The sequence below is a fragment of the Euprymna scolopes genome, chromosome 15 (genome assembly GCF_053919585.1).
Source record: "Euprymna scolopes isolate OS-2025 chromosome 15, ASM5391958v1, whole genome shotgun sequence".
NCBI classification, from domain to species: Eukaryota; Metazoa; Mollusca; class Cephalopoda; order Sepiida; family Sepiolidae; genus Euprymna; species Euprymna scolopes.
The window spans coordinates 95,350,166-95,373,995 of NC_136496.1; positions in this window are offsets into that span (position 1 = coordinate 95,350,166).

Consider the following 23,830-nt stretch of genomic DNA (forward strand, 5'->3'; position numbering starts at 1 on the left):
CACAAAAACAAAACAGGCAATTACTTTCGAACATTTAAGGATTTCTTATTGAATAAAAACAACAGAAAAAATGCTTACCATCTTTTAACGAATGTTTTCATTTTTACTAAAACTAAAAACAAGGCTTAATGATTGATTGATAACTTTTAATGGCTGTTTTTTTTTATAAAAAAAATCAATCGCTTACGAAGCGTTTGACTGTTTTCTTCCATTAAAAGAAAACATATTAGCATTTTTAAAGGCTACATTAAATGCTTACTAGCCTTTTAAAAATTTTTCTTTTTCTTTTTAACTAAAACCAAAAATAAAAATAAAATTTATTGATAACTTTTAGGGTTGTTTTCTAAGAAGACAATCGACTGTTCTGTTTTTATTTTTTTAAATACAGATAACTAACTTTTAAGACTTTTTAAATAAAACAAAAAAAACTATAGACAAAAAAGACAATCGCTTTCGAATTCTTCGACTGTTTTCTTGATACTAAAAAAATAATTTAAAACATGTAAATAAATAGGGAAATCTTTAGGAGGTGGAGATAAATGATTCGCAATTGTGCCTTTAAAAAAACATTTTGTTAAAATAAAAGCAATAAGTAACATAACATATATTTGTATATTTTTATATTTATAGCGACCATTACTATAATAATATTTAACAGGAAAATACAGAACACTCCTACAATCTATATATTAATACGCTTATTCACTTCGACCGTTACCATCCTGAATATCCCTTTAGATAAAAAACAGAATATTCCAAATCGCACCAACCGTTATTAAACTGAATTCTCTAAAGTGTGTGAATTGAATATTCTACAATGCCCAATAAACAATTGTTTCAAATTGATCAATTATCGCCAGTCATTGTCTACTCGGTGCAGATCACAATCTTAATAAATTATTTATCGCTAGTATTTATTATTAGGTGAAATATAGAATATCCCACATGTCAGAAACATGAATTGTCTTAAGCAACATGTACTTCCATATAGAAAATCTTTCCTTACTATTCTTGACAACATTGAGTCGAACCAGTGCCTCCACTAATAAAAATCTGAGATCACCCAGTAGGCATCACCTTCGAAAGTAAATCTGATTAAGCCTGCGAATTTTCTTCTGTTCAAACACCTTAGATCAGTACACACAATCGTGGTCACAGAAACGAAATAGATATCGTCTGCTTAACAACTCTGGTACTTGTGAAAATACAATTATTATTAATAAGTAAAATCGACTCAAAATGACAACATTCTGGAGATCCACTTTTAATATTGTACGAGGTTGCGCTTGATCGTTTAAGGTTTGGCATGGAATTTCTTGAGTTAATCTACTTTCACGAGCAACGCCGGAACACGGGTTAACTAGCTAATACATAAGAAGTTATTTTTCAATCATGCTATGAGAACAAAACGTTTGTTTTCTTTGGGGAGGTCATTAAAACAGACGTTGCAAAATGACGTCATTATGAAGAGTGCGTTGTGCATGAAATATGGCTGATGATTGCCACTTGCTCACTGTACCATGGCCTCCGTGAAAAAATAAAAAGAAAATAATTAAAGATGATGGTAGTACGATGAGTCGTATGAATCAGATGATTATTGCTGGCATTCTTATCCCCGATATCTTTCTCGTTAAAATTCTTTCCTTTAGTTACCGCTCGTTAAAATTCTTTCCTTTAGTTACAGCTTTTCGGTGTTCTTCCACCCTTACTTTAAGGGGGCGGCATGTTTCAGCCTTGTAAACCTTTCTGCAACTGCATGGGATGGAGTATATGCAGTTTTTGGTCATGTTCTCATCCATGCGGGGCTTCACTCGTACCAGGTGTCGTCTGAGTGTTGACTCGCTTTTGAATACCGTCCTGATGTTGTAGGGGACACATATTCTCTGAATCTTTTCGGAGATGCCTCGTATGTATGGTAGGCAGACCGTTGGAGGTTTTTGGGTTTCATTCTCCTCTCTTATACTATTAACACGTCTGGTGGATAGTATGCTATCGGGGTAGTTGTTACGACGGAGGGTATTCTTCAATCTGACCATTTCTTGGTGGTATGTAATGGTGTCGCTACTTATTGTCTCTGCTCGATGTTGTAAGCAGCGTGCGATTCCATGTTTGATACTGTATGGGTGATGGGAGTTGAAGTTTAGGTATTGTCCGGTGAAGGTAGGCTTGCGATATACGGATGTCTTAAACCCATGCTCTGTGCGTGATATGAGTATATCAAGGAAGGCCAGTTGGTTATCTTTTTCTTTCTCCATTGTGAACTGTATCGATGGTCTTATTGAGTTCACATGGTCTAGGAGAGCCTGGATGTCTTCCTGATGGGGCCAGAGTATGAAGGTGTCATCAACGTATCTTAGCCACATGGTGGGCTTTAAGGGAGCTGAACCTAAGGCCATGTCTTCGAAGTATTCCATGTATATGTTCGCCATCACTGGTGATAATGGCGAGCCCATAGCTAGTCCCTCCTCTTGTCGATATAGGTCAGTACCCATTCTGAAGTAGGTTGTTTCTATGTAGAATGTCAGCATTTCCATTAAGTTTGGCAATGGTACACATGTGCCCTCTTCTATGGAGAGGTCCGCAGCTAGTTTGTCTTGAATTACTGCTTAAAGTAAAGGTGGAAGAACACCGAAAAGCGGTAACAAAAGGGGAGACGGAAAAATCGGGTATAGCCAACCATGTCTGGATGGAGAGGGGGGACCATCGCCCCCTATGGGATGAAGTAAAAATAATAAACAGAGAGACCCACTGGAAAGTGAGAAAACTTAAAGAAACAGCTCACATGCTCGGACATAACAACCTACTGAGCAAACCAAGCATAGAGCTGAATGCAATTTGGACACCTCTGATAGAAAGAGAAAACCTTGAATAACAACATAGGTTTAACATTAACAAAAACCAACTAAGAATTGTCCTAGTGACATATGGCCTAGACGTTGTATCAAAGTTTACAGTTACCCAAAGGTGCTGAGTTCAATCCTGAACGAAGGCAGTGAAAAAGTAACATTGAAAAACAGAGAATCAGCAACTATGTCCCAAAGCCTAGCTGGAGTCCGAACACGGTACCCCCGTAATAATAATAAAGGGTTGGGTTCGAGACTCCTAACAAATGGTTCACCTGACGAAGGCCGGAGGGCAAAACGGCCGAAACGTTGTGACAATAACAACCAAGATGAGGAAGTCAGTCCGACAATCTCAATCAATGAAAACACCTCATCTCAAAAATACAGACAATTACCTTTGTAATATAATGTATAATTATTTAGAAAGGTCTAATCAAATTTTTTTTTATCCGTTCCACCCCACTCCCTGTAGGCTATATGTTTGACTGTCTGTCTCCATATTTTCAAATTCTATCTCTTCCAAAACTAGAAGTCGCAGAGCGGCGGTAGGGGCCTCAAATGATTGGATTTTTTACGGGTCTTTATCCGGTTAAAATAGTTTTTAAGGGGTCAAAAATGGGTAAAAATCGAAAACATCGTTATACGTTTTGTACATTCATCTTAGCTTATTTTTTTATTTTTAATTTTTAATCAGTTTATATGCGTGTTGCGTTGATACAGTGGTAAAGTCACCAGCTTTGAATGCCACATTTTTGCTTTCGGTTTCGATTCTAGCTGATGGCACCCAAATACTTTTTTTTACTTTTGAAATCACAACTCTATAATAATATATACGAAATCTGGACAACTTAAAATATCATATTTAAGCGTATTTTACGACAGGGCAAAGCTTGGCGCCCCCCATTGTATTTGTATATAAACATATACGCGGGGCGTTCCAAAAGTAATGCCTCCTATTTTTATGGGTCAGATGGGATTGCAAATTGTATTGTTATGATGACTGAACTTCTACATTCATGACCTGAAAATTCGATCTCTTTGCTGCAGATAATGACGGGGTGAGATTCTAAGAAAGTAACCCCTGTCGTAAACGTGCGTCAGAAGCAGAGATTCATGATTGAATTCTTAGCAAAAGTGCATTCAGAATGTGGTGACAATGCAGAAAAATAAATCCTGAGTACAAAAGGTCTCTCATTTTAATAGTATTACTCCTGTCTTCGTAACTCTTTAACTTTTTGAATTAAAAAGAGGTAGAAGGCTTTCCTTTTGGAATGATCCTCGTATGACACAGTGCGCCTCGGACGTTCGTGCACAGTCATCGCTCATCGGTGGCAAAAATGCATTGAGAATGATGGTGACTATGTAGGGAAATAAATTCCGGAGCACAAAAGGTTGCTCGTTTTAATGGTACCACTACTGTCTTTGTAGCTCTTTAGCTTTTCAAGTAAAAAAAAATAAGAGGCTTTACTTTTGGAACTTCCTTCGTATTAATGAAAAAGTAAAATTTCTAACAAATTAAGGGATATCTTAAGTATGACAGCTATTATAGTAAATGTGATAGTGTATTTTAGTTAAGAGCAACAAACACTTTTATAACTCTCGATCAGGGATAACCAACGATCCTCATTTTCCCTACATTTTTAGTGGCCTTGTGTCTAATTTGTTGCACTGTAAAAAAAAATACCTTAGAGCAAATAAATAATTCAAAGTGTAGTATCTGTTCTGTCAAATGAAGAGGTGCCTTTCTTGACCAGGGCAATTCGCAGTTCAACATAAATCGACTCATAGCTATGATATAAAAATGTTCTACTTGGTCGATCGTTCGATCGGTTCGTGATAAACAACTAAGGCGACACTTGCATTGAAATCACGTTGAGCGGCGTGTTTCTCGTTTCATCACCAAATTTAAGGCTGATCGATATCGGGAACGGGTGACTGATTAAGAGTAAGCGACACATGGCATTGTGCCAACTTAAAACAACGCTTAACAAAGAAAGAAATTACAATAAATAAATAGATGTTGTCATTGCTGTCATTGTTATATACTATTTATGGTTGTTACGTATGTTTCGTGCTTGCGGCATGAATAATCATTCCTGGAAGAAAATTACACGATGCATAAAAATACAGCATGATCACGTTGATAGACCGGTTCTCGTCAGATCACCGAAGTTAAGCATCGTTGAGCCTGGCCAGTACCAGATAGATGATCATTGGGGAGTACCAGGCGTTGTATGTGGGAGCACGGTAATATCTTCCTATAAAACTAACGTCGATAAAATAATCTTGCATGAACAACTGATGGTCGCCTGTGAATTTAATATTCCCTAGAAACTTCCATCTTCAGAGGAAACTGTTTCAACCTGTCTGGGGTACGTGTCACACTCGGGTGAGACATGAAGCTTACAAAACAAGCGGATAAGGTATGATTTCGATTCTAGAAACTGTCTAAAATTTAAGGCTAAAGTGGAATATGTCTTAAGAAGGATTTGGAAATTAGTGAATCCTGTTTAATTTATGTCTAATGACTATGGATCAAATTCAATGCAAATCTGAAATATTTTCATTTTCAAATGAGAAGTTGTATCCTAAAACCCTTTAAAATACTCCAAAAGTAGCTCATTGGACACTGTTATGACAGACTACGAAAATATGTCTGCTTGTATAGACATAAATAGAATTTAATTCTCCCCTTTCGTCATGGCTATTGAGCTGAGCGTGTGGTAAAAGTCCAGACCGAAGAGTCAAAGGTGACTTTAGTCTGGGGTTTGAATCGTGCGACCGACAGGAGAGAAACCTTCCATTCTGATGATTAATGAAAAATGATGAAGTACATGTGTATGTTGAATACAGAATTGAATTAAAAAATATATTTATCGTAATAGTGTATGTACACACATAAACACTCATACATGCACATACAAACATACACATGCACACACATACACACACATTAAGATGTGTTTTTTCTTCTTTTCTTGTGAAGACTTATCAGCGTGGTATTCTACAGTTAACGCATCAACATCTAGTTTCAAACCTCGATTATGATTTTTTTTACAAGGTAGTCAGCACTTATCAAGGCCCGGAAGCCACTCAGGGATAAGGGTTATTGTGTGTACAGTATGTTAGTGTTGGAGATTTGATAAAGTGTCTTGCTTAAGGAGGCGGTTCATCAGGAATTTGTTTATGTTAGACTTGAAGACATCCAGGTTGTAGTCAGGTGGGAAACAGGAAAACGGAACATAGTTCCACAGGCGTGCACTTCTAAGAAAGAAGCTTTGTTCATGGAATCTACATGTTGGTTTTGGCATAGATAAAGAGTGGGGAATGACAATGGTTTCAGCTAGACGGGTGTTTTTCATGAAAGATTGGCGAGGGGGGACGAGAGATTGGAGCTCAGACGAGCACTTGCCATGGCAGTAACGATAAAACAAAGGCTCGCAACGTCTCTCCTGTGGGAGAGAGGCTGCAAGGAAGAGAAAAGGGCATCACCCACTAAGCCACAAAGCCTATTTTGTATTCTGTCAAGGCAGGATAGGCTGTTTTTAGCAGCTCCTGCACAGATGTGGCAGCAGTACTCCATCCTTGGACGTACTTGGCTTTTATATAGATAGAAAATTGCATCAGAGGTGAGATATCTTCTGGAGCGGTAGAAGGCTCCTATCATTTTTCCAGCGACCTTGGCAACTGACTTGATGTAGGTGTTCCAATTTCAGGTCAGGAGTAAAGGTCAAGCCCAGAAGCTTATCAAAACATGGCGTTTCCCATAGAGGAGAGCCACTCATTTCAATTGATGTCAGATGGGGATCAGAGCGTTGATGATTTAAAGATAGAAGCTTGGTTTTAGGTAGTCACCTCTTCCCCCACTGTACCATGCGCTCAAGATCAGAGGAGAGAGAATCAAAGAGAACTTTGTCATTTACGGCCTTTAATGTGTTGCCATAGATGGTCGTGTCATCAGCATAGATGTCAACGAATGATTTAAGTATGTGTTTTGGGAGATCATTGATGTAGATCAGGAAAAGAGTTGGGCCTAGGATGGACCCCTAAGGGACTCCAGCATTAATACTGTGGGCCTCTGATTTCTGCCCATCAACCACTACTCTTATGAGCCTATCAGAGAGAAATGATTTAATGATTGAGAAAACATTTCCAGTTATACCGTAGCTGGAAATCTTGTGAAGTAGGCCCTTATGCCATACCTTATCGAAGGCCTTTGATATGTCAAGAGCAATTACCCTAGAAAGGAAGGCTTTGTCAAGAGATTCACTAATCCTATAAGATGTAACCGTTAGCACATCTGCTGTAGATCTTGCAGAACGGAAACTATATCACATGTCCCTAAGAAGGTTATTTCTGCTGAGGTGGTTGACTACTTCTCTATTTAATATGGATTCCAGCAACTTACTCATGACACACAGGAGACTTATTAGTCTGTACTGAGAGGGAGACAACTTATCACCTGAATTCTTAAATACAGTACATACTGATTGTAAGGTTTGCGTTTTAAGCAAGCTGGTTTTCCAATCCGACAGCGTGTCGCCGTGAACAAGTGTAAACAAATAATGGCGATTCGCCTGTCCTTTTATAAGGGGGATAACTCCACTTATGCAAAGTCTGAGCGAAAGGGAGATAACTCCTTTCTGGCCTCTACATACCCCTCCCCCTCGTGACCACAAAAGCAAGTTGTTGTGGTCATCTTTTATGTGGAGAAATACTCGTGCGATTTCCCCCGCATTTGCGGCGACAAACCCCTGGGAGCTCTCGTACTCCGACTTGACGGTTCCCTTAACGGAGGAGGACTGTATTTTTGGGTATCTCCTCCCGTGGTATCTTCCACTTCCATTTCTTCCTCATGCTCGCTTGGGGATTCCGTGTCGGCGTGTTGTTCCACCTCCATTGCCTCCTCCGGAGGTTGTGCCTGTGGGGTCTCCACATTTATAGGTGGGTTCGGGATTTCTTGTCTGATGTTACGAGGGCCATCCACTACCGGGTGTATTCTGCGGAGAAACCGACGGTTATGCAATGTCACTCGATTGCTTCCATCGACCCTGACTTGGTACTGTCGGTACCCCTGAGTCTCCACGATTCTCCCCGTCTTTGTCCATCGACGTGGGTGGTTCCCGTCCTGGTTCTGGATCTGAACGTAATCTCCTACCTGGAGTTCCCGGAGTGGGCGACAATGTTGGTTGTAATACTGCTTGTTCCTCATGTGTCTTTTGGCCATTGCCACTTCCCTTAGTTTGCCTATTTCTGTCCACTGTTTTCGAACCTGGTATTTGTCCCGCAGGACAGGAAGGTGGTCTTTAATGACCCGGCCATACAGCATCATGGCTGGGGACATGTCCAGATCTTGGACAGGCATGTTCCTATGGGTCAGTAGTGCTCGGGCCGCCCGATCATGGCACAGGCGTCCATAACTGTCCGTATTGTCCGCCAGTATATGTCTCGCGGTTTTGACGGCTAACTCTGTGCAGCCGTTGCCTTGGGCATAATGCGCTGATGAGGTACGTTTTCATATGCCCCAATTCCTCAAAAAGGAGTCGTATTCCTGGGATTCAAATGGTGGTCCACCATCCGACGAAATTTCTTCCGGTACGCCGTAGGTACAGAACCAAGTCCTCAAGGTATCGCACACCGTCTTGGCTCTTCCCGACGTCATTAGGGCCACTTCAACCCATCCCGTATACCTGTCTGCGTATACCATAAAGTGTCTACCCTGCATCTGGACGAAGTCAACCACCACTTGTTGGAATGGAAATTCCGGATCTGCTGGGGACATCAAGGGTTCCCTGGGCTGAGATGGTGCGATTTCATTGCACGTGTTTGCCTGATGTTAGCATCCAACCCTGGCCAGAATAGTCGTTGTCTCGCATTCGCCAGCATTCCGTTCACACCCTGATGAGCGGAATGAAGAGATTCTAATACCTCTGTGCGGAGTTGTCGAGGTATTAAGATTTTGTTCCCCTTGATGATCACTCCTTCCAGGCAATATAACTCCTCACGCATAGGCCAGAAGACTCGAACTACGGTTGGGATATTGTTACGTGACTGGGGGAAGCCATTTTGAATCAGTTCTTTCAAAGTCCTGTATTCTTCGTCTGTGGCTGCCGCAGCCACAATCCTTCCCCATGTGATGGCTCTTAACGTAGTATCATTCTCGTACATTGATGTGAAGGCGGCTTTGACTGCGGTGTCAACGGATTGGTCCTGGTCTCTTGGTGGGGTGCCCGCTGGGTACCGAGATGCACAGTCAGGGGCCAAGTTGAGTTTCCCCGGTCGATGTTTTACCTGGAATTTATACATGAGTGACTTTTCCTTGAAGTTTAACAGGCGTGGGTTTTTTATATTCTCCAGGGCTCGGTCTGAAAATATCTTGATCCACTGTAACCACCAAGTCTGGGCATCCGAGTATGAACATGCGGCATGAGTCCAACCCATAGATCAGAGCCAAGGCTTCACCTTCCACTGGTGCATATCGTGATTCCGTGTCGTTACTAAAACGGGATCCCGCCAGGATGAGTTTCCAATGGCCATCCCCACAACTCATGTTTAATTCCCCCTCATATCTACAGTGCTTTTGAAACAGAAAATACGATATCCCTGTTTTGCTGTAGTCTGTCACGAGTCCTGTTGCTCTGTTCATTTCGAACGTTTGGATGCCTTTTTCAATTCTTTTCACTATTATTTTTTTCGATTCTTGGAATATCTGTTCCAATGTCTCATCCCAATAAAATTTCTTGTCCTTTGTTTTCAGCAACTCTCGGAATGGGGCCATAACTTCTGCTTGTGAGAATGCATAGGAGACTTGGTTTACGAGTCCGAACCAGGACCTAACCCCAGTAATATTTGTCGGGGTGGGGAAGCTCAGGATGGCTTCAGTCATTCTTCTTGTGGGTTTGACCCCGTTCGCTGTTACTTGAAACCCTGCGAACTCCACTTCCATGTCAGCAAAGTGAAACTTATCTGGGTTAAACACAATCCCTCTATCGGCGCAGTGGTTTATATATTCAATTGTGTGCCAGAATGAGGATTCCATTGAGTTGTCCCACAGGAGACTGTCATCTATACACCGAGTTTTTCGAGCCATGTCCATGGTGATATCATCAAATCGACGGGTGTAGCCATCTCCTGATCCATGGAATCCTTGAGGGGCTCAACAGTACCTGTATCGGCCCCATTCAGTGATGAACGTGGTAGCGTTTCGTGCAGCTGGAGACAGCGGTAAACTGTGGTAACCGTTCCACACATTGAGTACAGTCTTCCTGGTATGTGCAGGTATTACCGAGACCTGATTGAATGGGGACGAAGTGTGGTGCGTCTCCCACATGGTCGCCTCGTTCAACTTTTGTAAGTCCACCGTCCGCCTTGGGGACCCATCCTTTTTTGGAATGACCACCATTCTCGAGCACCAAGTAGTTGGTGTGCCTATCGGTACGGGTTCGATTATACCCAGTGCCACGTCACGGTCTATATCTTGTTTCACCTTTTCCTTCCAATAATGGGGGACAGGTATTGGTGTGTGGATTGCCGTCGGTGTTGCATCTGGGAGGAATTTTATTTCTAAGGGTTTACCCTTCATTACTTGGAGTGGTTGGTGTGGACAGGTATTGAATGCGCTGGCCTTGAAATGTTCCTTTAGCCATTGCTCCAATTTTTCTCTGTTAATGTCGGTTGGCTCCAATGGGATTGCTGCTGGTTTCTTTGGAGCCGGTGCTCTGGCGGGCACCCGCAAGGGGCCGTCTCTTCTGTTTCCGCTGAGCTGCTTTGCGACAATGATGTAGGAAAATTGGATGGCAATAATTTCAGCTCCTTAAGTGCCGTTTGTGATAAGTAGAGCCCGGATGTGTTGTCAGACACATACACTGCCTGTCATGTTTCTCTTGATCCCACTTTAATATGTAAAAACAGGACCCCCTTGATGTGTAACTGGCTATTTGTTATACCCCTTATCCGATGGGTAGTTGGAACCAAGTACCCATTTGGGTACCCGAGGAGTCCTTAAATCTCGGGGCCAACAGAGCAAGTTTGGGCTCCTGTGTCCGCGAAGGCTTGGATGGCGTGGGTGCTCACTTTCATCAGCTTCTTTGGCACCCTTCCAAAGGTCGCATGGCACTTGTTCATTACAGTTACCTCTGCTGTAACTGAGGGGGGCGGTTCTGGGGCGCCCACCTGGAACTGTTTCCCATTCCACTCAAGGTGAGGAATGTTTGCCGGTTGTCTCTCATTGTGTCTGTGAGTAGGGGCTTTATCCGTGGTGCAAAACATGAATGACTCCCCGCTTTTTATAGCCTCCGTTTTGGATCTATTAATTTTCCGGCACACCTTTTTAATGTGCCCTACTATTCCACAAAAGTGGCACTTGAGTCCCACTGCTGGGCAATCTTTCCGGTTCATCGATCCACCTCGGTGTGATGTTTTTCCGCAACCGTTGCAAGGTTTGGTGTCCCGTGGGGTCGACAGGGCCTTTGCCTCATGCATTTGTTGTACTTGATTCGACCTTTGTACCCCAGACATCGCGAGAGGTTGTGTGGTATCGGAAAAGTGTGGAGTTGCCTCGTCTGTTGCCTCCAGGCAAACCAACCGTGAAAACTTTAGAACCAAGGTAGGAAGTGTAGCTGCCTCTGCCAGTACCCTTCTCTGGTGTTCGATATTTCTTAACCCTGCCATCATTTGCCCGGCAACCATATCGTCTGAGTAATTAACCTGCTGCCGGCAAGTGGGTTCGTTCGGACACTGAATACGAAATTCACAAAATTTCGCCTGGCCACGTAACCTCGATAAAAAATGGGTCACTGACTCACCCTCATTTTGCTTCATGGAGTAAAACGTTTGTCGGTGGACTTCCTTGTGTAAGCCTCGAACGGCCACCAGTCGTATTTGATGAAGAAGGTACTCCTCTGCCGCATTGTTGAGTCGTTCTGGTCCAATCAGCTCAAACAGTAACCTGTTCACTTCCGGTGTGCATGCTTCTCGCAGTTTGTTTCGAATTGCAGCTGGATTTTCGAGTCTGCACATCTCCTTGTACCGTGACCAGGTGTCTAAAAAGAGTGCCCATTCGCTATCTGTTGAGTCCAGACCTATAGAAGGTCGCTGCATTCTTTTTGTTTGCGATGTGTTCGCTCGTCCGTGTAAGATGTCCTTCCGTAATTCGATGTTTTCTTTTTGTAACTCGACTAGTTGACGTAATAAGAGAACGTTTTCTTGTTCCATAGTGTAACAATATCTTTAGTTCAATGCTGCGATATAAGTATTTCACGTTTTAAAATGACAATATGTTCGTAGCACCATGTAAGGTTTGCATTTTAAGCAAGCTGGTTTTCCAATCCGACAGCATGTCGCCGTGAACGAGTGTAAACAAATAATGGCGAAGTCTGAGCGAAAGGGAGATAACTCCTTTCTGGCCCCTACACTGATGAGGTTTTCCAGGGTGTTGAGAAGCACTTCTCCTTAAGGCAACGTTTAAACAGTTTTGTAAGTATGGGGGCAAGTTCTGGTTGAAGCTTTTTCAACACTATAATTGGAATGCCGTCGGGACCAGTTGCTTTACTGGAATCAAGGTTCTTGATTAGCTTAGCAACTTCACGCACAGATATTTGAATGTTGCATAGCATGTTATCTGTTATAGGAGGAAATACAGGGAGTTGATGGCCTTCATCGCATAGGGTAGAATTAGCTGAAAAGTTCTTGGAAAAGAGTTTGGCCTTGTCTGATGCTGGTGAGATGACCTCAGGTCCATTGATGATGGTTGGGATAGAATGCACGCTTCTGTTCAGGATCCTGTTTGCTATTTGCCAAAACTGGTGGGAACCAAGCCACTGCTCAGCTACCTTGGATTTGACGGACTGAGCATATAGCTCTCTTGCATTTTTTATTACTCTTTTACAGTGGTTGCTGGCAGTCCTGAAAGCAGCTTTAGTCTCCGTGCATCTATTACGTTGGTAGCTATGGAAAAAGTGATTTCTGTGCGCGATGGCAGCAGCACATTCTGGGGAGAATCATGGCTGGCTGCTAGGTTTTCTTGGAATTTTTTGGATGGTATGAATTGGTCTATGCCTACAATTAACCATTCGATCAGGTCTGATACTATGGAGGACACATCCTTTTTAAACATGGAATGCAGGGGTAGATCAGATATAAATGTACGGAACCTATCCCAGTCAGCCGTAGAGTATTGATATACTGTACGGTGGAGAGGTATGTCTGAAGACTTATTGCATTTCGTTTTTATCTTAACTGATACAATCGAGTGCTCGGAAGATGCCAGAGGAGACAGAACGGAACATGAAAATAGCTCAGGGGAAGTTGTGAGAAAAAGGTCTAGAAGGCTAGCGCACTGACTGGAAGTATCGGGCACACGGATGGGTTTGTGAGCAATCTGAGTGAGGTCATAGGCAATGGCGAAATCATGCCAAAACCTCCCCTCATCATCTGTCTTGTTAGAGTGGATCAGCCATTCCACATTGTGGACATTGAAGTCACCAGAAATGTGGATGTTAGCCGAAGGATGAGCAGACAGGATGTGGTCAATTTTCTAAGATATGCTTTTAAAGAGAGTAACTCCGCTGTTGTGGGGGCGATAGAGGGCAAATATAAACGCAGTGGTGTAAGCAAGTGCAACCTGGAAGCACATATAAGGTAAATTAGGGTATTCACTGGAGATATCCCTACCACATAAAAAGCAATCTTTAATGTAGGCACATATTCGGTGTCCATGGCGAACTTGGGGTCAGATTTAGATGTTAAGTTAGAGTATTCTTTAATTATGAACTCATCTAGGGAAGTGGTCGGCCCTATGCCAGTTTCGCTTAGGAAGAATATGTCCGGTTTCATCTCCTATGATTGGGTTTCAACCTCTGGAAGGTTGGAACGTAGAACCCTGATGTTGGAAAAGGAGACATGGTAGTAGGGGTCTACGTTGGAGGATGGGGGTTTAGGTTTATTCGTGTTTTTTTCTGGAGATATTTCATGTTGAGGACTTGGTTAGAGCAGGACAGAGATGGAAAGTAAGAGAGAAAAAGACAGGAAATTTATTTTATTATTTTTTTTTTTGTAGCACATGATAATGTAAAGCCGTAACAATTACCCACTAGTATGGCATCGAGAGGCCACACCAGAAACTACTGCATGGTCCAGAATCCATTCACCAGATGGCAATACAGTAGCCCCAGTACTTTGCACCTGCTGATAGGACAGCCTCCTTAGTGGTTAATCCAAGGTTCGGGTCCCTGACTATCAGGCGGATAACGTCAGCCAGATGAAACGCTTACCTCCAGCACCCTTACTAGTGACATGGCCACAAGGATAGACATAGAAACAGAAGATTTCCGACATCTCAGACTACTGTTCACGAAGTATTGCCGTCTTGGAAAGCAGCTTTTTCTTCACCCTTTGTCAGAAAAATCACTCATTGGAAATGAGGACTGGGGGACAAATAAGGAGAAGCGAGAATAACGAGAGCTGCCGATAACGCATCCACAATGCGTTGTTTACTCTCCATTAAAAAAAAGCGGGGTTTTAAAGGACTTATTAATATTTACTTAGTAAAAATCCGTCGCTCTAATTCGAAATTAAAGATATTTGATGATAAATTCTCCTCCCATATTTACGAATGAAATGAAAATGGAATAGATTACTGTAATTTCCGTTCAAAGGTATTAAACTTTTCTTCTTATCCAAGAGACACTTCCAACAAAAGAATTACAATAAGGACTAAAAAGCGAGCGACTGAAGTTAGACATTTTAAGATAATTACTTTTAAAGACGTTGAAACAAAAGGGGATAAGGAGAGAGAAAAAGCAGTGGGAGGAGTCTGAAATAAATAATAAATATATGATTATTAAAATTACTTTAAGTTTAAATTCATTTCTCCTGAGCAGCGCCTTCTTTCTTCTATCGTGCTTAATAAAAAAAAAACAAAAGCTTATTTTTTTTAAGTAAACGTTAAAATCAATGTCTTTTTTTAATGATTAAGTGACGTATTTCCACGCTTTTGTTACATACACTAGTACATCACCATTTATCAAGGACAAAAGCTACTCGAGAATAAAGGCTAGTAATATTCTCTGTTAGATGAAGAAAAATATGTTGAGAAGATTGCTAACAATGTGTTGGGGTACGGAATTTGATTATTTCAGAGAGCGACTCGACAGGTATTTGTTGATATTTGACTTAAAAACGACCATGTTGTAATCAGCTGGGAAGCAGCTGCAGAATATTATGTTTTATAGATGAGAAATACTTGGAAAGAAACCCTGTTCATGGAGTTTCTATTTACTTTGTTTTTATATTGTAAGAATGGATCCATTTTTAAGTTGCATCAATTCAGTCTATACACTTAATTATGAAAATGCTATTCCAAGCATAAGACTGACCAGTGGATGGAGTCTCTCTCTATCTTCTTTTTTTATACTCATCAGCCATCACTTACCAAGGATAAAGGCCACTCAAGGACAAAAGTTAATAAGATTATCAGTTGGATGATGAGAGGATTGAGGACGATAGGTGAGATGGTCAGAATTTGATTATGTAAGAAAACGGCTCGACAGGTATTTGTTGATGTTTCACTGGGAGACGACCATGATGTAGTCAGCAGGGAAAGAGCTGCGCCGCATTGTGTCCCCCAAATTGGAAATTCTTTGAAAGCAACACTGTTCAAAACAATTTTGACAGAAATAATATCTCTTTGGCTTCGTGTTTATTTATAGATGGAAACATTACGCGGTTTGCATGTATGGAAGATCAAAAGGATATAATTTATAGATTCAGGATACCAGGTGATTGTAACGGCGCTCAACACTGCAGGAGTTATGTTTGTTATGTTTGCTGTCTGGCGTAACAAAGGAGGGGGGGTATGTGATCGTTGTTTATTATCTTCGCCTTGTAAGGAGATTTATTTGCTGATAAATATTTAAATTTGAGGAAAAAACGTCTTTTTTTTTAATTTTTATTTTTCACACTTTTTTTTTTTTTCAAAAACTTGTTGGGTCGAGTAAATTTCTGTTCTATTCGTTTACCATAAATGTTTCCAACTCGCTTACTCTCGTGTTTATCCAGAAACATTAAGAAAAACGAAAACTATGTCATAGTTGACCAGACAAGCTTTAAAAGATGGAGAATAAAAGTTATATATAATTTTAGTATATCATCAGAACGATAAGGAAACGTTAAGTGGAAATTTAATTTTAAAAAAGCTCTTTAGGCCATGGCATTTCGAAACTAAATAATTCTCATTAGAAGAGGTTGGTTGGTTGTTTTTGTTTTACGGCATATCAACCCTTTTCGGGTTATTTAATGCCGAATCCAAAGATTTTGAAGAAAAAATTTTCAATAGAATATATTTGTTGTTTTCAAGTCGGTTTCTATTTAACCCATAGTTGGAACCCTAACAGGTACTACCACTCCGGGTCAGAGTGGACCTGGGAGCAATGGTAATTAAAGGGTGGCTCTACACTCCCCAAAGCCCACAAGCTGGGGCTTCACCACTGGATATAGTTTAAGGTCATATCCAGGACCATTAGAAGAGGAGAAAGGCCAAAATTATACACAATGCAAGTACAGAAAAAAAATTACTTAATTACATTTAGAAATGGAATGGAAATGAGGGAATAAGATAATATGGTAAAAAGTAATTAAAAGTAGGTACACCATATAAGGGTGAAGCGGAAGGATAGTATATATGTAGGTAATATTTAAAAAAAAAAAAATAGGGCACTATGAAATAATTAGGATCATTAAAGAAGAATCAATAATAAAAGAAGAAAGGAAAAAATAGGGATGATAAAGAAGAAAGTGGAGAAAGAAAGGGGAGAAGATAGAAAGAGTAAATATGGGATACGGAAATACATATATAGATAAATAGATCAAGACAATAAAAAGAAAGATAAAAATAAAAATAAATCAAAATAAATCTATATAATTATAAATCTCAAATGATCTTGTAATGATGTATGTAACCCACTTTCCGGTTTACGACATCCAGTTGCGCATGCGCGCATGACCTGGGCACTGAAATATTAACATCATTATTTCGAAATTATTATTTAACATGGGAAGAGTGGGGTTTAAAATAACTTAAACGTAATACAGAAATGAACGATGTAAAAAAAAAGCATACAGTATTAACAATTGTTTATTTGGATAATTTAAATGCGAAAAAAAAAGAACAATTGGGACGCTAAAATATTAACGTTATTATTTAGAAATTATTATTTAACATTGGAAGAGTAGGGTTTAAAATAAACAAAAAACAAAAAAAAACAATTGGGACGCTGAAATATTAACGTTATTATTTTGAAATTATTATTTAACATGGGAAGAGTGGGGTTTAAAATAACTTAAACGTAATATAGAAATGAACGATGTAAAAAAAAAAAAAAGCAGATACATCAAAGTTTGAATTTAACAATAATAAGTATTATGGTATCTGTTCAGTGCACATTTACTTATAAGTATGGCCAACCACTTATAATTCAGTAACTGTAAAAAAAATTTTCAAAAATAATCAATTATAATAAACAGAACGACTCATAGAACTCTCTTTATATTCTTTTTTCATTTTAATACACTTTCATAGAAATGTGTCTGTTATGTCACAAAAAACTATTGAGTGTCACGCTCATATACATGAATTCCATAGCTAATATAACATACTGACCCAACGGGTCACGGATATTCTAGTTTATTATATTATATCCATAAAAGTGAACGTGTCTGTGTGTCTGTGTGTCTGTCTGTGTACATTTCCCTACGCAATAACTCTGTCAATTTTTAGTTTACAGACTCGAAATTTGACATACAAGGTACTGGGATTTGGGAAAATCTATGTGATTGGTTTTCGGCCAGAAATTTGGCTGTTAAGGGGTCAAAGTTCAACGATTTGACCTTTGAGAACTCTATCAAGCTCCTCCGGCAATTCTGGGTCTAAACACTTGAAATTTTAGATATAGGTTCCTTGGACATGGATCTAATTTAATAAGTTGATTTGAGCCCAAAACAATGAATGGTAAAGGGTCATAATAGGGGTCAAAATTTTAAAAAAATTGGCCTTTTTTGTTTGTTTGTTTGTTTGGGGGGTTTTTTTGCTCAAAACACCGGGCACCCATGCTAGTAATTGTTATCATTCTTTTTCTATCAGTTGCAAATGATTCAAATTTTAGTATGTTATTATGGATGATAACGACTACCAGTTGCCAAAATTTCAGCTTTTCACAGTTGTTATTTCTAACAAATATTAGGATTTACAATTTTGTCCCTTAGTTTTGGACGCTATTGTGTATATATATATATATATATATATATATATATATATATATATATATATATATATATATATATATATATATATAAGCAAAAGTTTAATAAAAACATTTAAAAAACACTTTAACAAGACTTAAAAGCATATTTAATTTCCAAAAAGGAAACACAATATTTTATGTATTAATATATATAAAATAAACCCGAGTATATATATATATATATATATATATATATATATATATATATATATATATATATATATATATATATATATACTCGGGTTTATTTTATTCAAAAGTAATGGACTAGTGAATTCAACGAGGTTGTTAGATAGTGCTCAATAAAAAGAGCTGATAATACTTGTTTATTGTTATATAAACATGCTCACATCCCGCTGCTACAAACAGCCACTTTTATATCCTCTCTACATTAATTCTTACTTTCTCTCTTTCTCTCTTTAACTATATTTCATCATTCTTTCTTTTCTCTTCTAGCCCTTGTTTTCTTTATAATAACCCTTTATATCTTTTTTTCTTTTTCTTCGTCATATTATATTTTTTCTCTATTTTCTTTCTCTATTTATTTTCTTTCTCTATTTATTTTTTTCTCCTCTTAATCATTCTCTCTCCATTATAATTTTTTAACTTTATTTAGATTGCCCCTCCCTCTTTACATCTTATAATTAAAGTTCTGTGTTTTAAGGTTTTTTAACTCCAACTTTTAAAGAGTTCTTACCTAAAATAAAAATCCATTATCAATGAACATTTGAATAGTCAAGTCGCTGCCTGATGATATCTGTTGTTTGATTGAAACAAGTAGCTGTTTGTAGCAGCGGGATGTGAGCATGTTTATATAACAATAAACAAGTATATATATATATATATATATATATATATATATATATATATATATATATATATATATATATATATATATATATATGGTAAAACAACCATATTCCAAATTTCAAGATGTTATTCATCTTATCATTTCTTTCTTTCAACATGTCAAAACGTCCACGTTTGACAGTATCTGTTTTGTAGCGCAGAAACAATCATATATTTATGCTAAGTGTGAATATGATAATAATTATTATATTATTGTTTCTGTGCTCCGAAACAGATACTGTATACTATAAGAGTGGGCATTTTGGCATGTTGAAAGAAATAAATGGTAAAATTAATAACATCATGGAATTTGAAATAGCCGTTTTGTCATATATTTGCATATGCTCTGTAGTTACATTTAACATGCATCGAGCTTCATAAAAAAAGGATTGGTATAAATAAAAGGATTGGTATAAATAAAAGGTTAAATACAATTAAAAAAAAATAACATATTCCGGCTGAATGAATCAGAGGGAATTGCAAATTGTATTGTTATGATAACTGAACTTATACATTGATAACCTGAAATTTTAATCTCTTTGTTGCAGATGTTGATGGTGTGAGACTATAAGAAAGCAACCTCTGTCATTGGCGTGTGTCAGAAGCAGAGAGGCGTCATTGAATTCCTGGCATAAGGGCATTACGAATGCTGGTGACTATGTAGACAAATAAATTCTGGAACACAAAAGGTCGCGCGCTATAATGTTACCACTCCCGTTTTTGTAAAGCGCTGCATATATATATATATATATATATATATATATATATATATATATATATATATATATATATATATATATAATTGCAGGTTAATAATATGAAAAGATAAAACCCAATGAATTCAACGATGTTTATATATTATAGTGTTTAATAATAAATAGAACACGTCCCTTCTTTCAAAAAGTCAAATCTTCAGCTGAAGACGAAAAACAAGTTACGTAAATATTGCAATTAAAATAGAAAAGTCACGTGGTTATCTATGAAAAACAAAAAAAAAGAGAAAGAAAAAACGAAAAGCGTAAAAGAAAAAAAAGAGCTCCCATTAATAGAGATCGTTAATTATTCAAAACTAAATGACTGAAACATTACCATGATCGTGTAGCGGCATTAAAAATGTTCATTTGAATAGAAATAAAAGTATATATATATATATATATATATATATATATATATATATATATATATATATATATATATATATATTCCAGGTCATAGGTATTCAAGAGAGAACCCTTATGAATTTAACAAGGTTATTAAGAGTGCTCAATAAAAGAACAGCAAGATATATTTTTAAGACAAATTTACATGGTTGCAACACTGGACATGCTAATGTTTCAGACGGGTAGTTGGTTAAAATCATAAGTCCTCGTAAGGCAACTTAAAAAAAGGTTTTTCTTCCACGGAAGAAAATCAGTTCTCTAATAAATAAGGAAACTCTATTTCCTAAATAAATAGAGTTTCCTTATTATTCATTTGAGAACTAGTTTTCTTCTGTAAAAAACAAACTTTTATAAGTGACCTGACGAGGACTTGTGGTTTTAACCAATCATTTGTCCGAAACATTAGTATGTCCAGTGTCATGACCATGTAAATATATCTATATCAATAATATATATATATATATACATACATATATATATATATATATATATATATATATATATATATATATATATATATATATATATATATATATATATATATAATTCCAATGGGTTTATGTCTTCAGGTCTTAATCCAGTGAATCTTACTATATTTTTATAACAGTACCCAATATATATTTTATTATATAGATTATCAATATATATATATATATATATATATATATATATATATATATATATAAAACATTCTTTGTCTTGCTTAGAATAATAAAAATTCTTTGATATGAAACTCAACCACTTCATTTCATTTCAATGAGAGTTTTTTGAAATTCATTGAATTACAATTTAATATATATATATATATATATATATATATATATATATATATATATATATATATATATATATATATATATATATATATATATATATATATAGCCGGGATGAAATCGGGTCCACATGCTTTTGAGGTGTCTCGGTTTTTTATGATATGCACCTGAGAAGGGGTGACGTTCAGATCATCTAGTGTCGTCCGCAAAGGAAAATCAGGGAGGGAGTGATTTACTGGTTCCAATGAAGAGTTTTAAGCAAACTGACTTGCAAGCATGTTAGCCTTCTCGGTTGCCGTGCAAACAATCTCATGATTGTTGGATAGTGGAGGAATTGTTGATTGATATAATTCTCAAAATTAAGATTATCTGACCTTATCGCTATCCGACATAGGGTTATCCATCATGCCACACTCTAATAGCTTCTTTCCTCGTACCACTTGACTTTGGAATTATCTCCATCTTTCCCCGGCCGCATCAACATGTACATACAAAATTAAACGTAATGTGAACAAACATCTTGCTGGCTCTACAACTCCCCGCCTATAAATCTAGTTCTTAGTCACATTAGCCCCTTACGTTTCAGTGGCAATATGCATAGTTTCGAACAAATAAATCTTGAAAAGACATGTACAGAAAACAGAATAGTGATGTCTCAAAGACAAAAATGCTAAAGAGTTAAAACATTAAAAACAGGGGGTGGGAATTAGTGGAAGTATTCAATATTTGTTTGTTTGTTTGTTTGTTTGATTTTTTTTGTTTATTGTCTTTTTGTTTTTTTTTTTTGTTTTTTTTACTTCCTTCCACGCAGGAGCGATATGTGGCTGCCTTGTCTGCCTGCCCATCCGTCCATCCAACAAGAAGGAATCGTTGGCATCGATTTCTATCGTCCATCCGTTTTTGCTTTTTTTTTTTCTATTTTTTTTTTCTTTGTTGTTGTTGTTGTTGTTGTTGGCACTGATCCTCTTCGTGTTCCAGTTGATTGAAAAGCGACTTTACACTTCAAAGGCATCCAAAATTCTCTCGCAAAATATGTAAGAAAAAAAATTATTCATATCGCTAAAGAAAAAAAAAGTAAAGAAAAAAAAAGGAAATTCTTCCATTCTCCTTGAAGTAGAAAACAAATCGCCAGAAGAATAAAATTGGTGGCGAGAAGAGTAACAACTTACAAGATGAAATTTCTTTTCTTTTCTGGCAGCACAGAACGCCATTAAAAGAAGACATGCGATCGGCACATAAAAAGCAAAATACAAATGTGTGTGTGTGTGTGTGTGTGTGTGTATATATATATATATATACATATATATATATATATATATATATATATATATATATATATATATATATATATAAAGTTATACATTTTTTAAAGTGCACACGGACCTTATGGACACTATATATATATATATATATATATATATATATACATATATATATATATATATATATATATATATATATATATATATATATATATATATACAGGGTGTCCATAAGGTCCGTGTGCACTTTAAAATTTTATAACTTTATTTTTATTTGCAATAGAAATAATCTGTAAAATGGATTTGAAAGAAGTAAATCTATATTTTTTAATCTTTTATTGAAATTTTATTTAACTTTCCACATGCTCTCCATCATTAGCAATACAAAGGGTAATACGATTTTGCAGTTCACAAAAAACATTTGCCAAATGATTCATAGTAATACCTGAAATCACATTAGTTATTCTAGCTTTCAAATCTTCCAATGAACTAGGTTTGGTTGCATACACAATTGTTTTCACATGTCCCCATAAAAAAAATCTAATGAGTCAAATCTGGCGAACGTGGAGGCCAATGAAATGATCCACCCCTTCCGATCCATCTGTTAGGAAATTCCTGGTTTAGAAACTGTCTAACACGCCGAGCAAAGTGACAAGGAGCTCCATCTTGTTGAAACACTGTATCATCTTTCAAGTTTAATTGTTCAAGTTGTGGAATAAAGTAATTCTGCAAAATATCTAAGTAGCTGTCACTGTTAATAACACGATCTTCAAAAAAAATATTGCCCTATGATTCGATTTATTCCCAAAGCATACCACACATTAACTTTAAGAGAGTCCCTTTCATGTTCAACAGTTTCATTTGGGTTTTCAGTTCCCCAAATTCGGCAATTATGCCTGTTAACCTTGCCACTAATGTGAAATGCTGCTTCCTCAGAAAACAGTAAATTACTCACAAATGCATCATCATTGCAAAGTTTTTCATTGAACTAGTGACAGAAAGTTAGCCGTGCATAATAATCCTCTTCTAACAACTGTTGATGTAATTGAATTTTGTAAGCTTTCATATAAAGTTTTGCCTGCAGAATCTTATGCACAGTAGACTTTGGTAGCCCGAGCTCCAATGATGCCCGTCTTACAGACTTTTTTGGGCTTGCAGTAAAGGATTCTTCTATGGAAGCAACACTTTCGTCACTGACACATGGCCTTCCAGACCGTGGTTTATCATGGACAGAGCCTGTCTCTTTAAATTTTTTCATCCATTTAACAATGGTGTTCCTATGAGGCGCTTTTTTTTTATTGTATTCAATTCTAAACTTTCTTTGTACAGCAATAGTAGATTTCAATTCAAACAACCAAAGAAAGGACACAGTTTACTTTTTCATCAATTGAAGCCACGGGATAAAATTGATTCGTAAAAACAAAAGAAAATATTTTTTACTTATTTTTTTACTTATTTTTTACTTATCTAAAAATTGTTACGAATTTTGTGGTGAAAAATTATTCAATAACTATACTTAAAACTAAATACATGACACTTTATAACATATTTTACAGATTATTTCTATCGCAAATATAAATAAAGTTATACATTTTTTAAATTGCACACGAACTTTATGGACACCCTATATACATATATATATATATA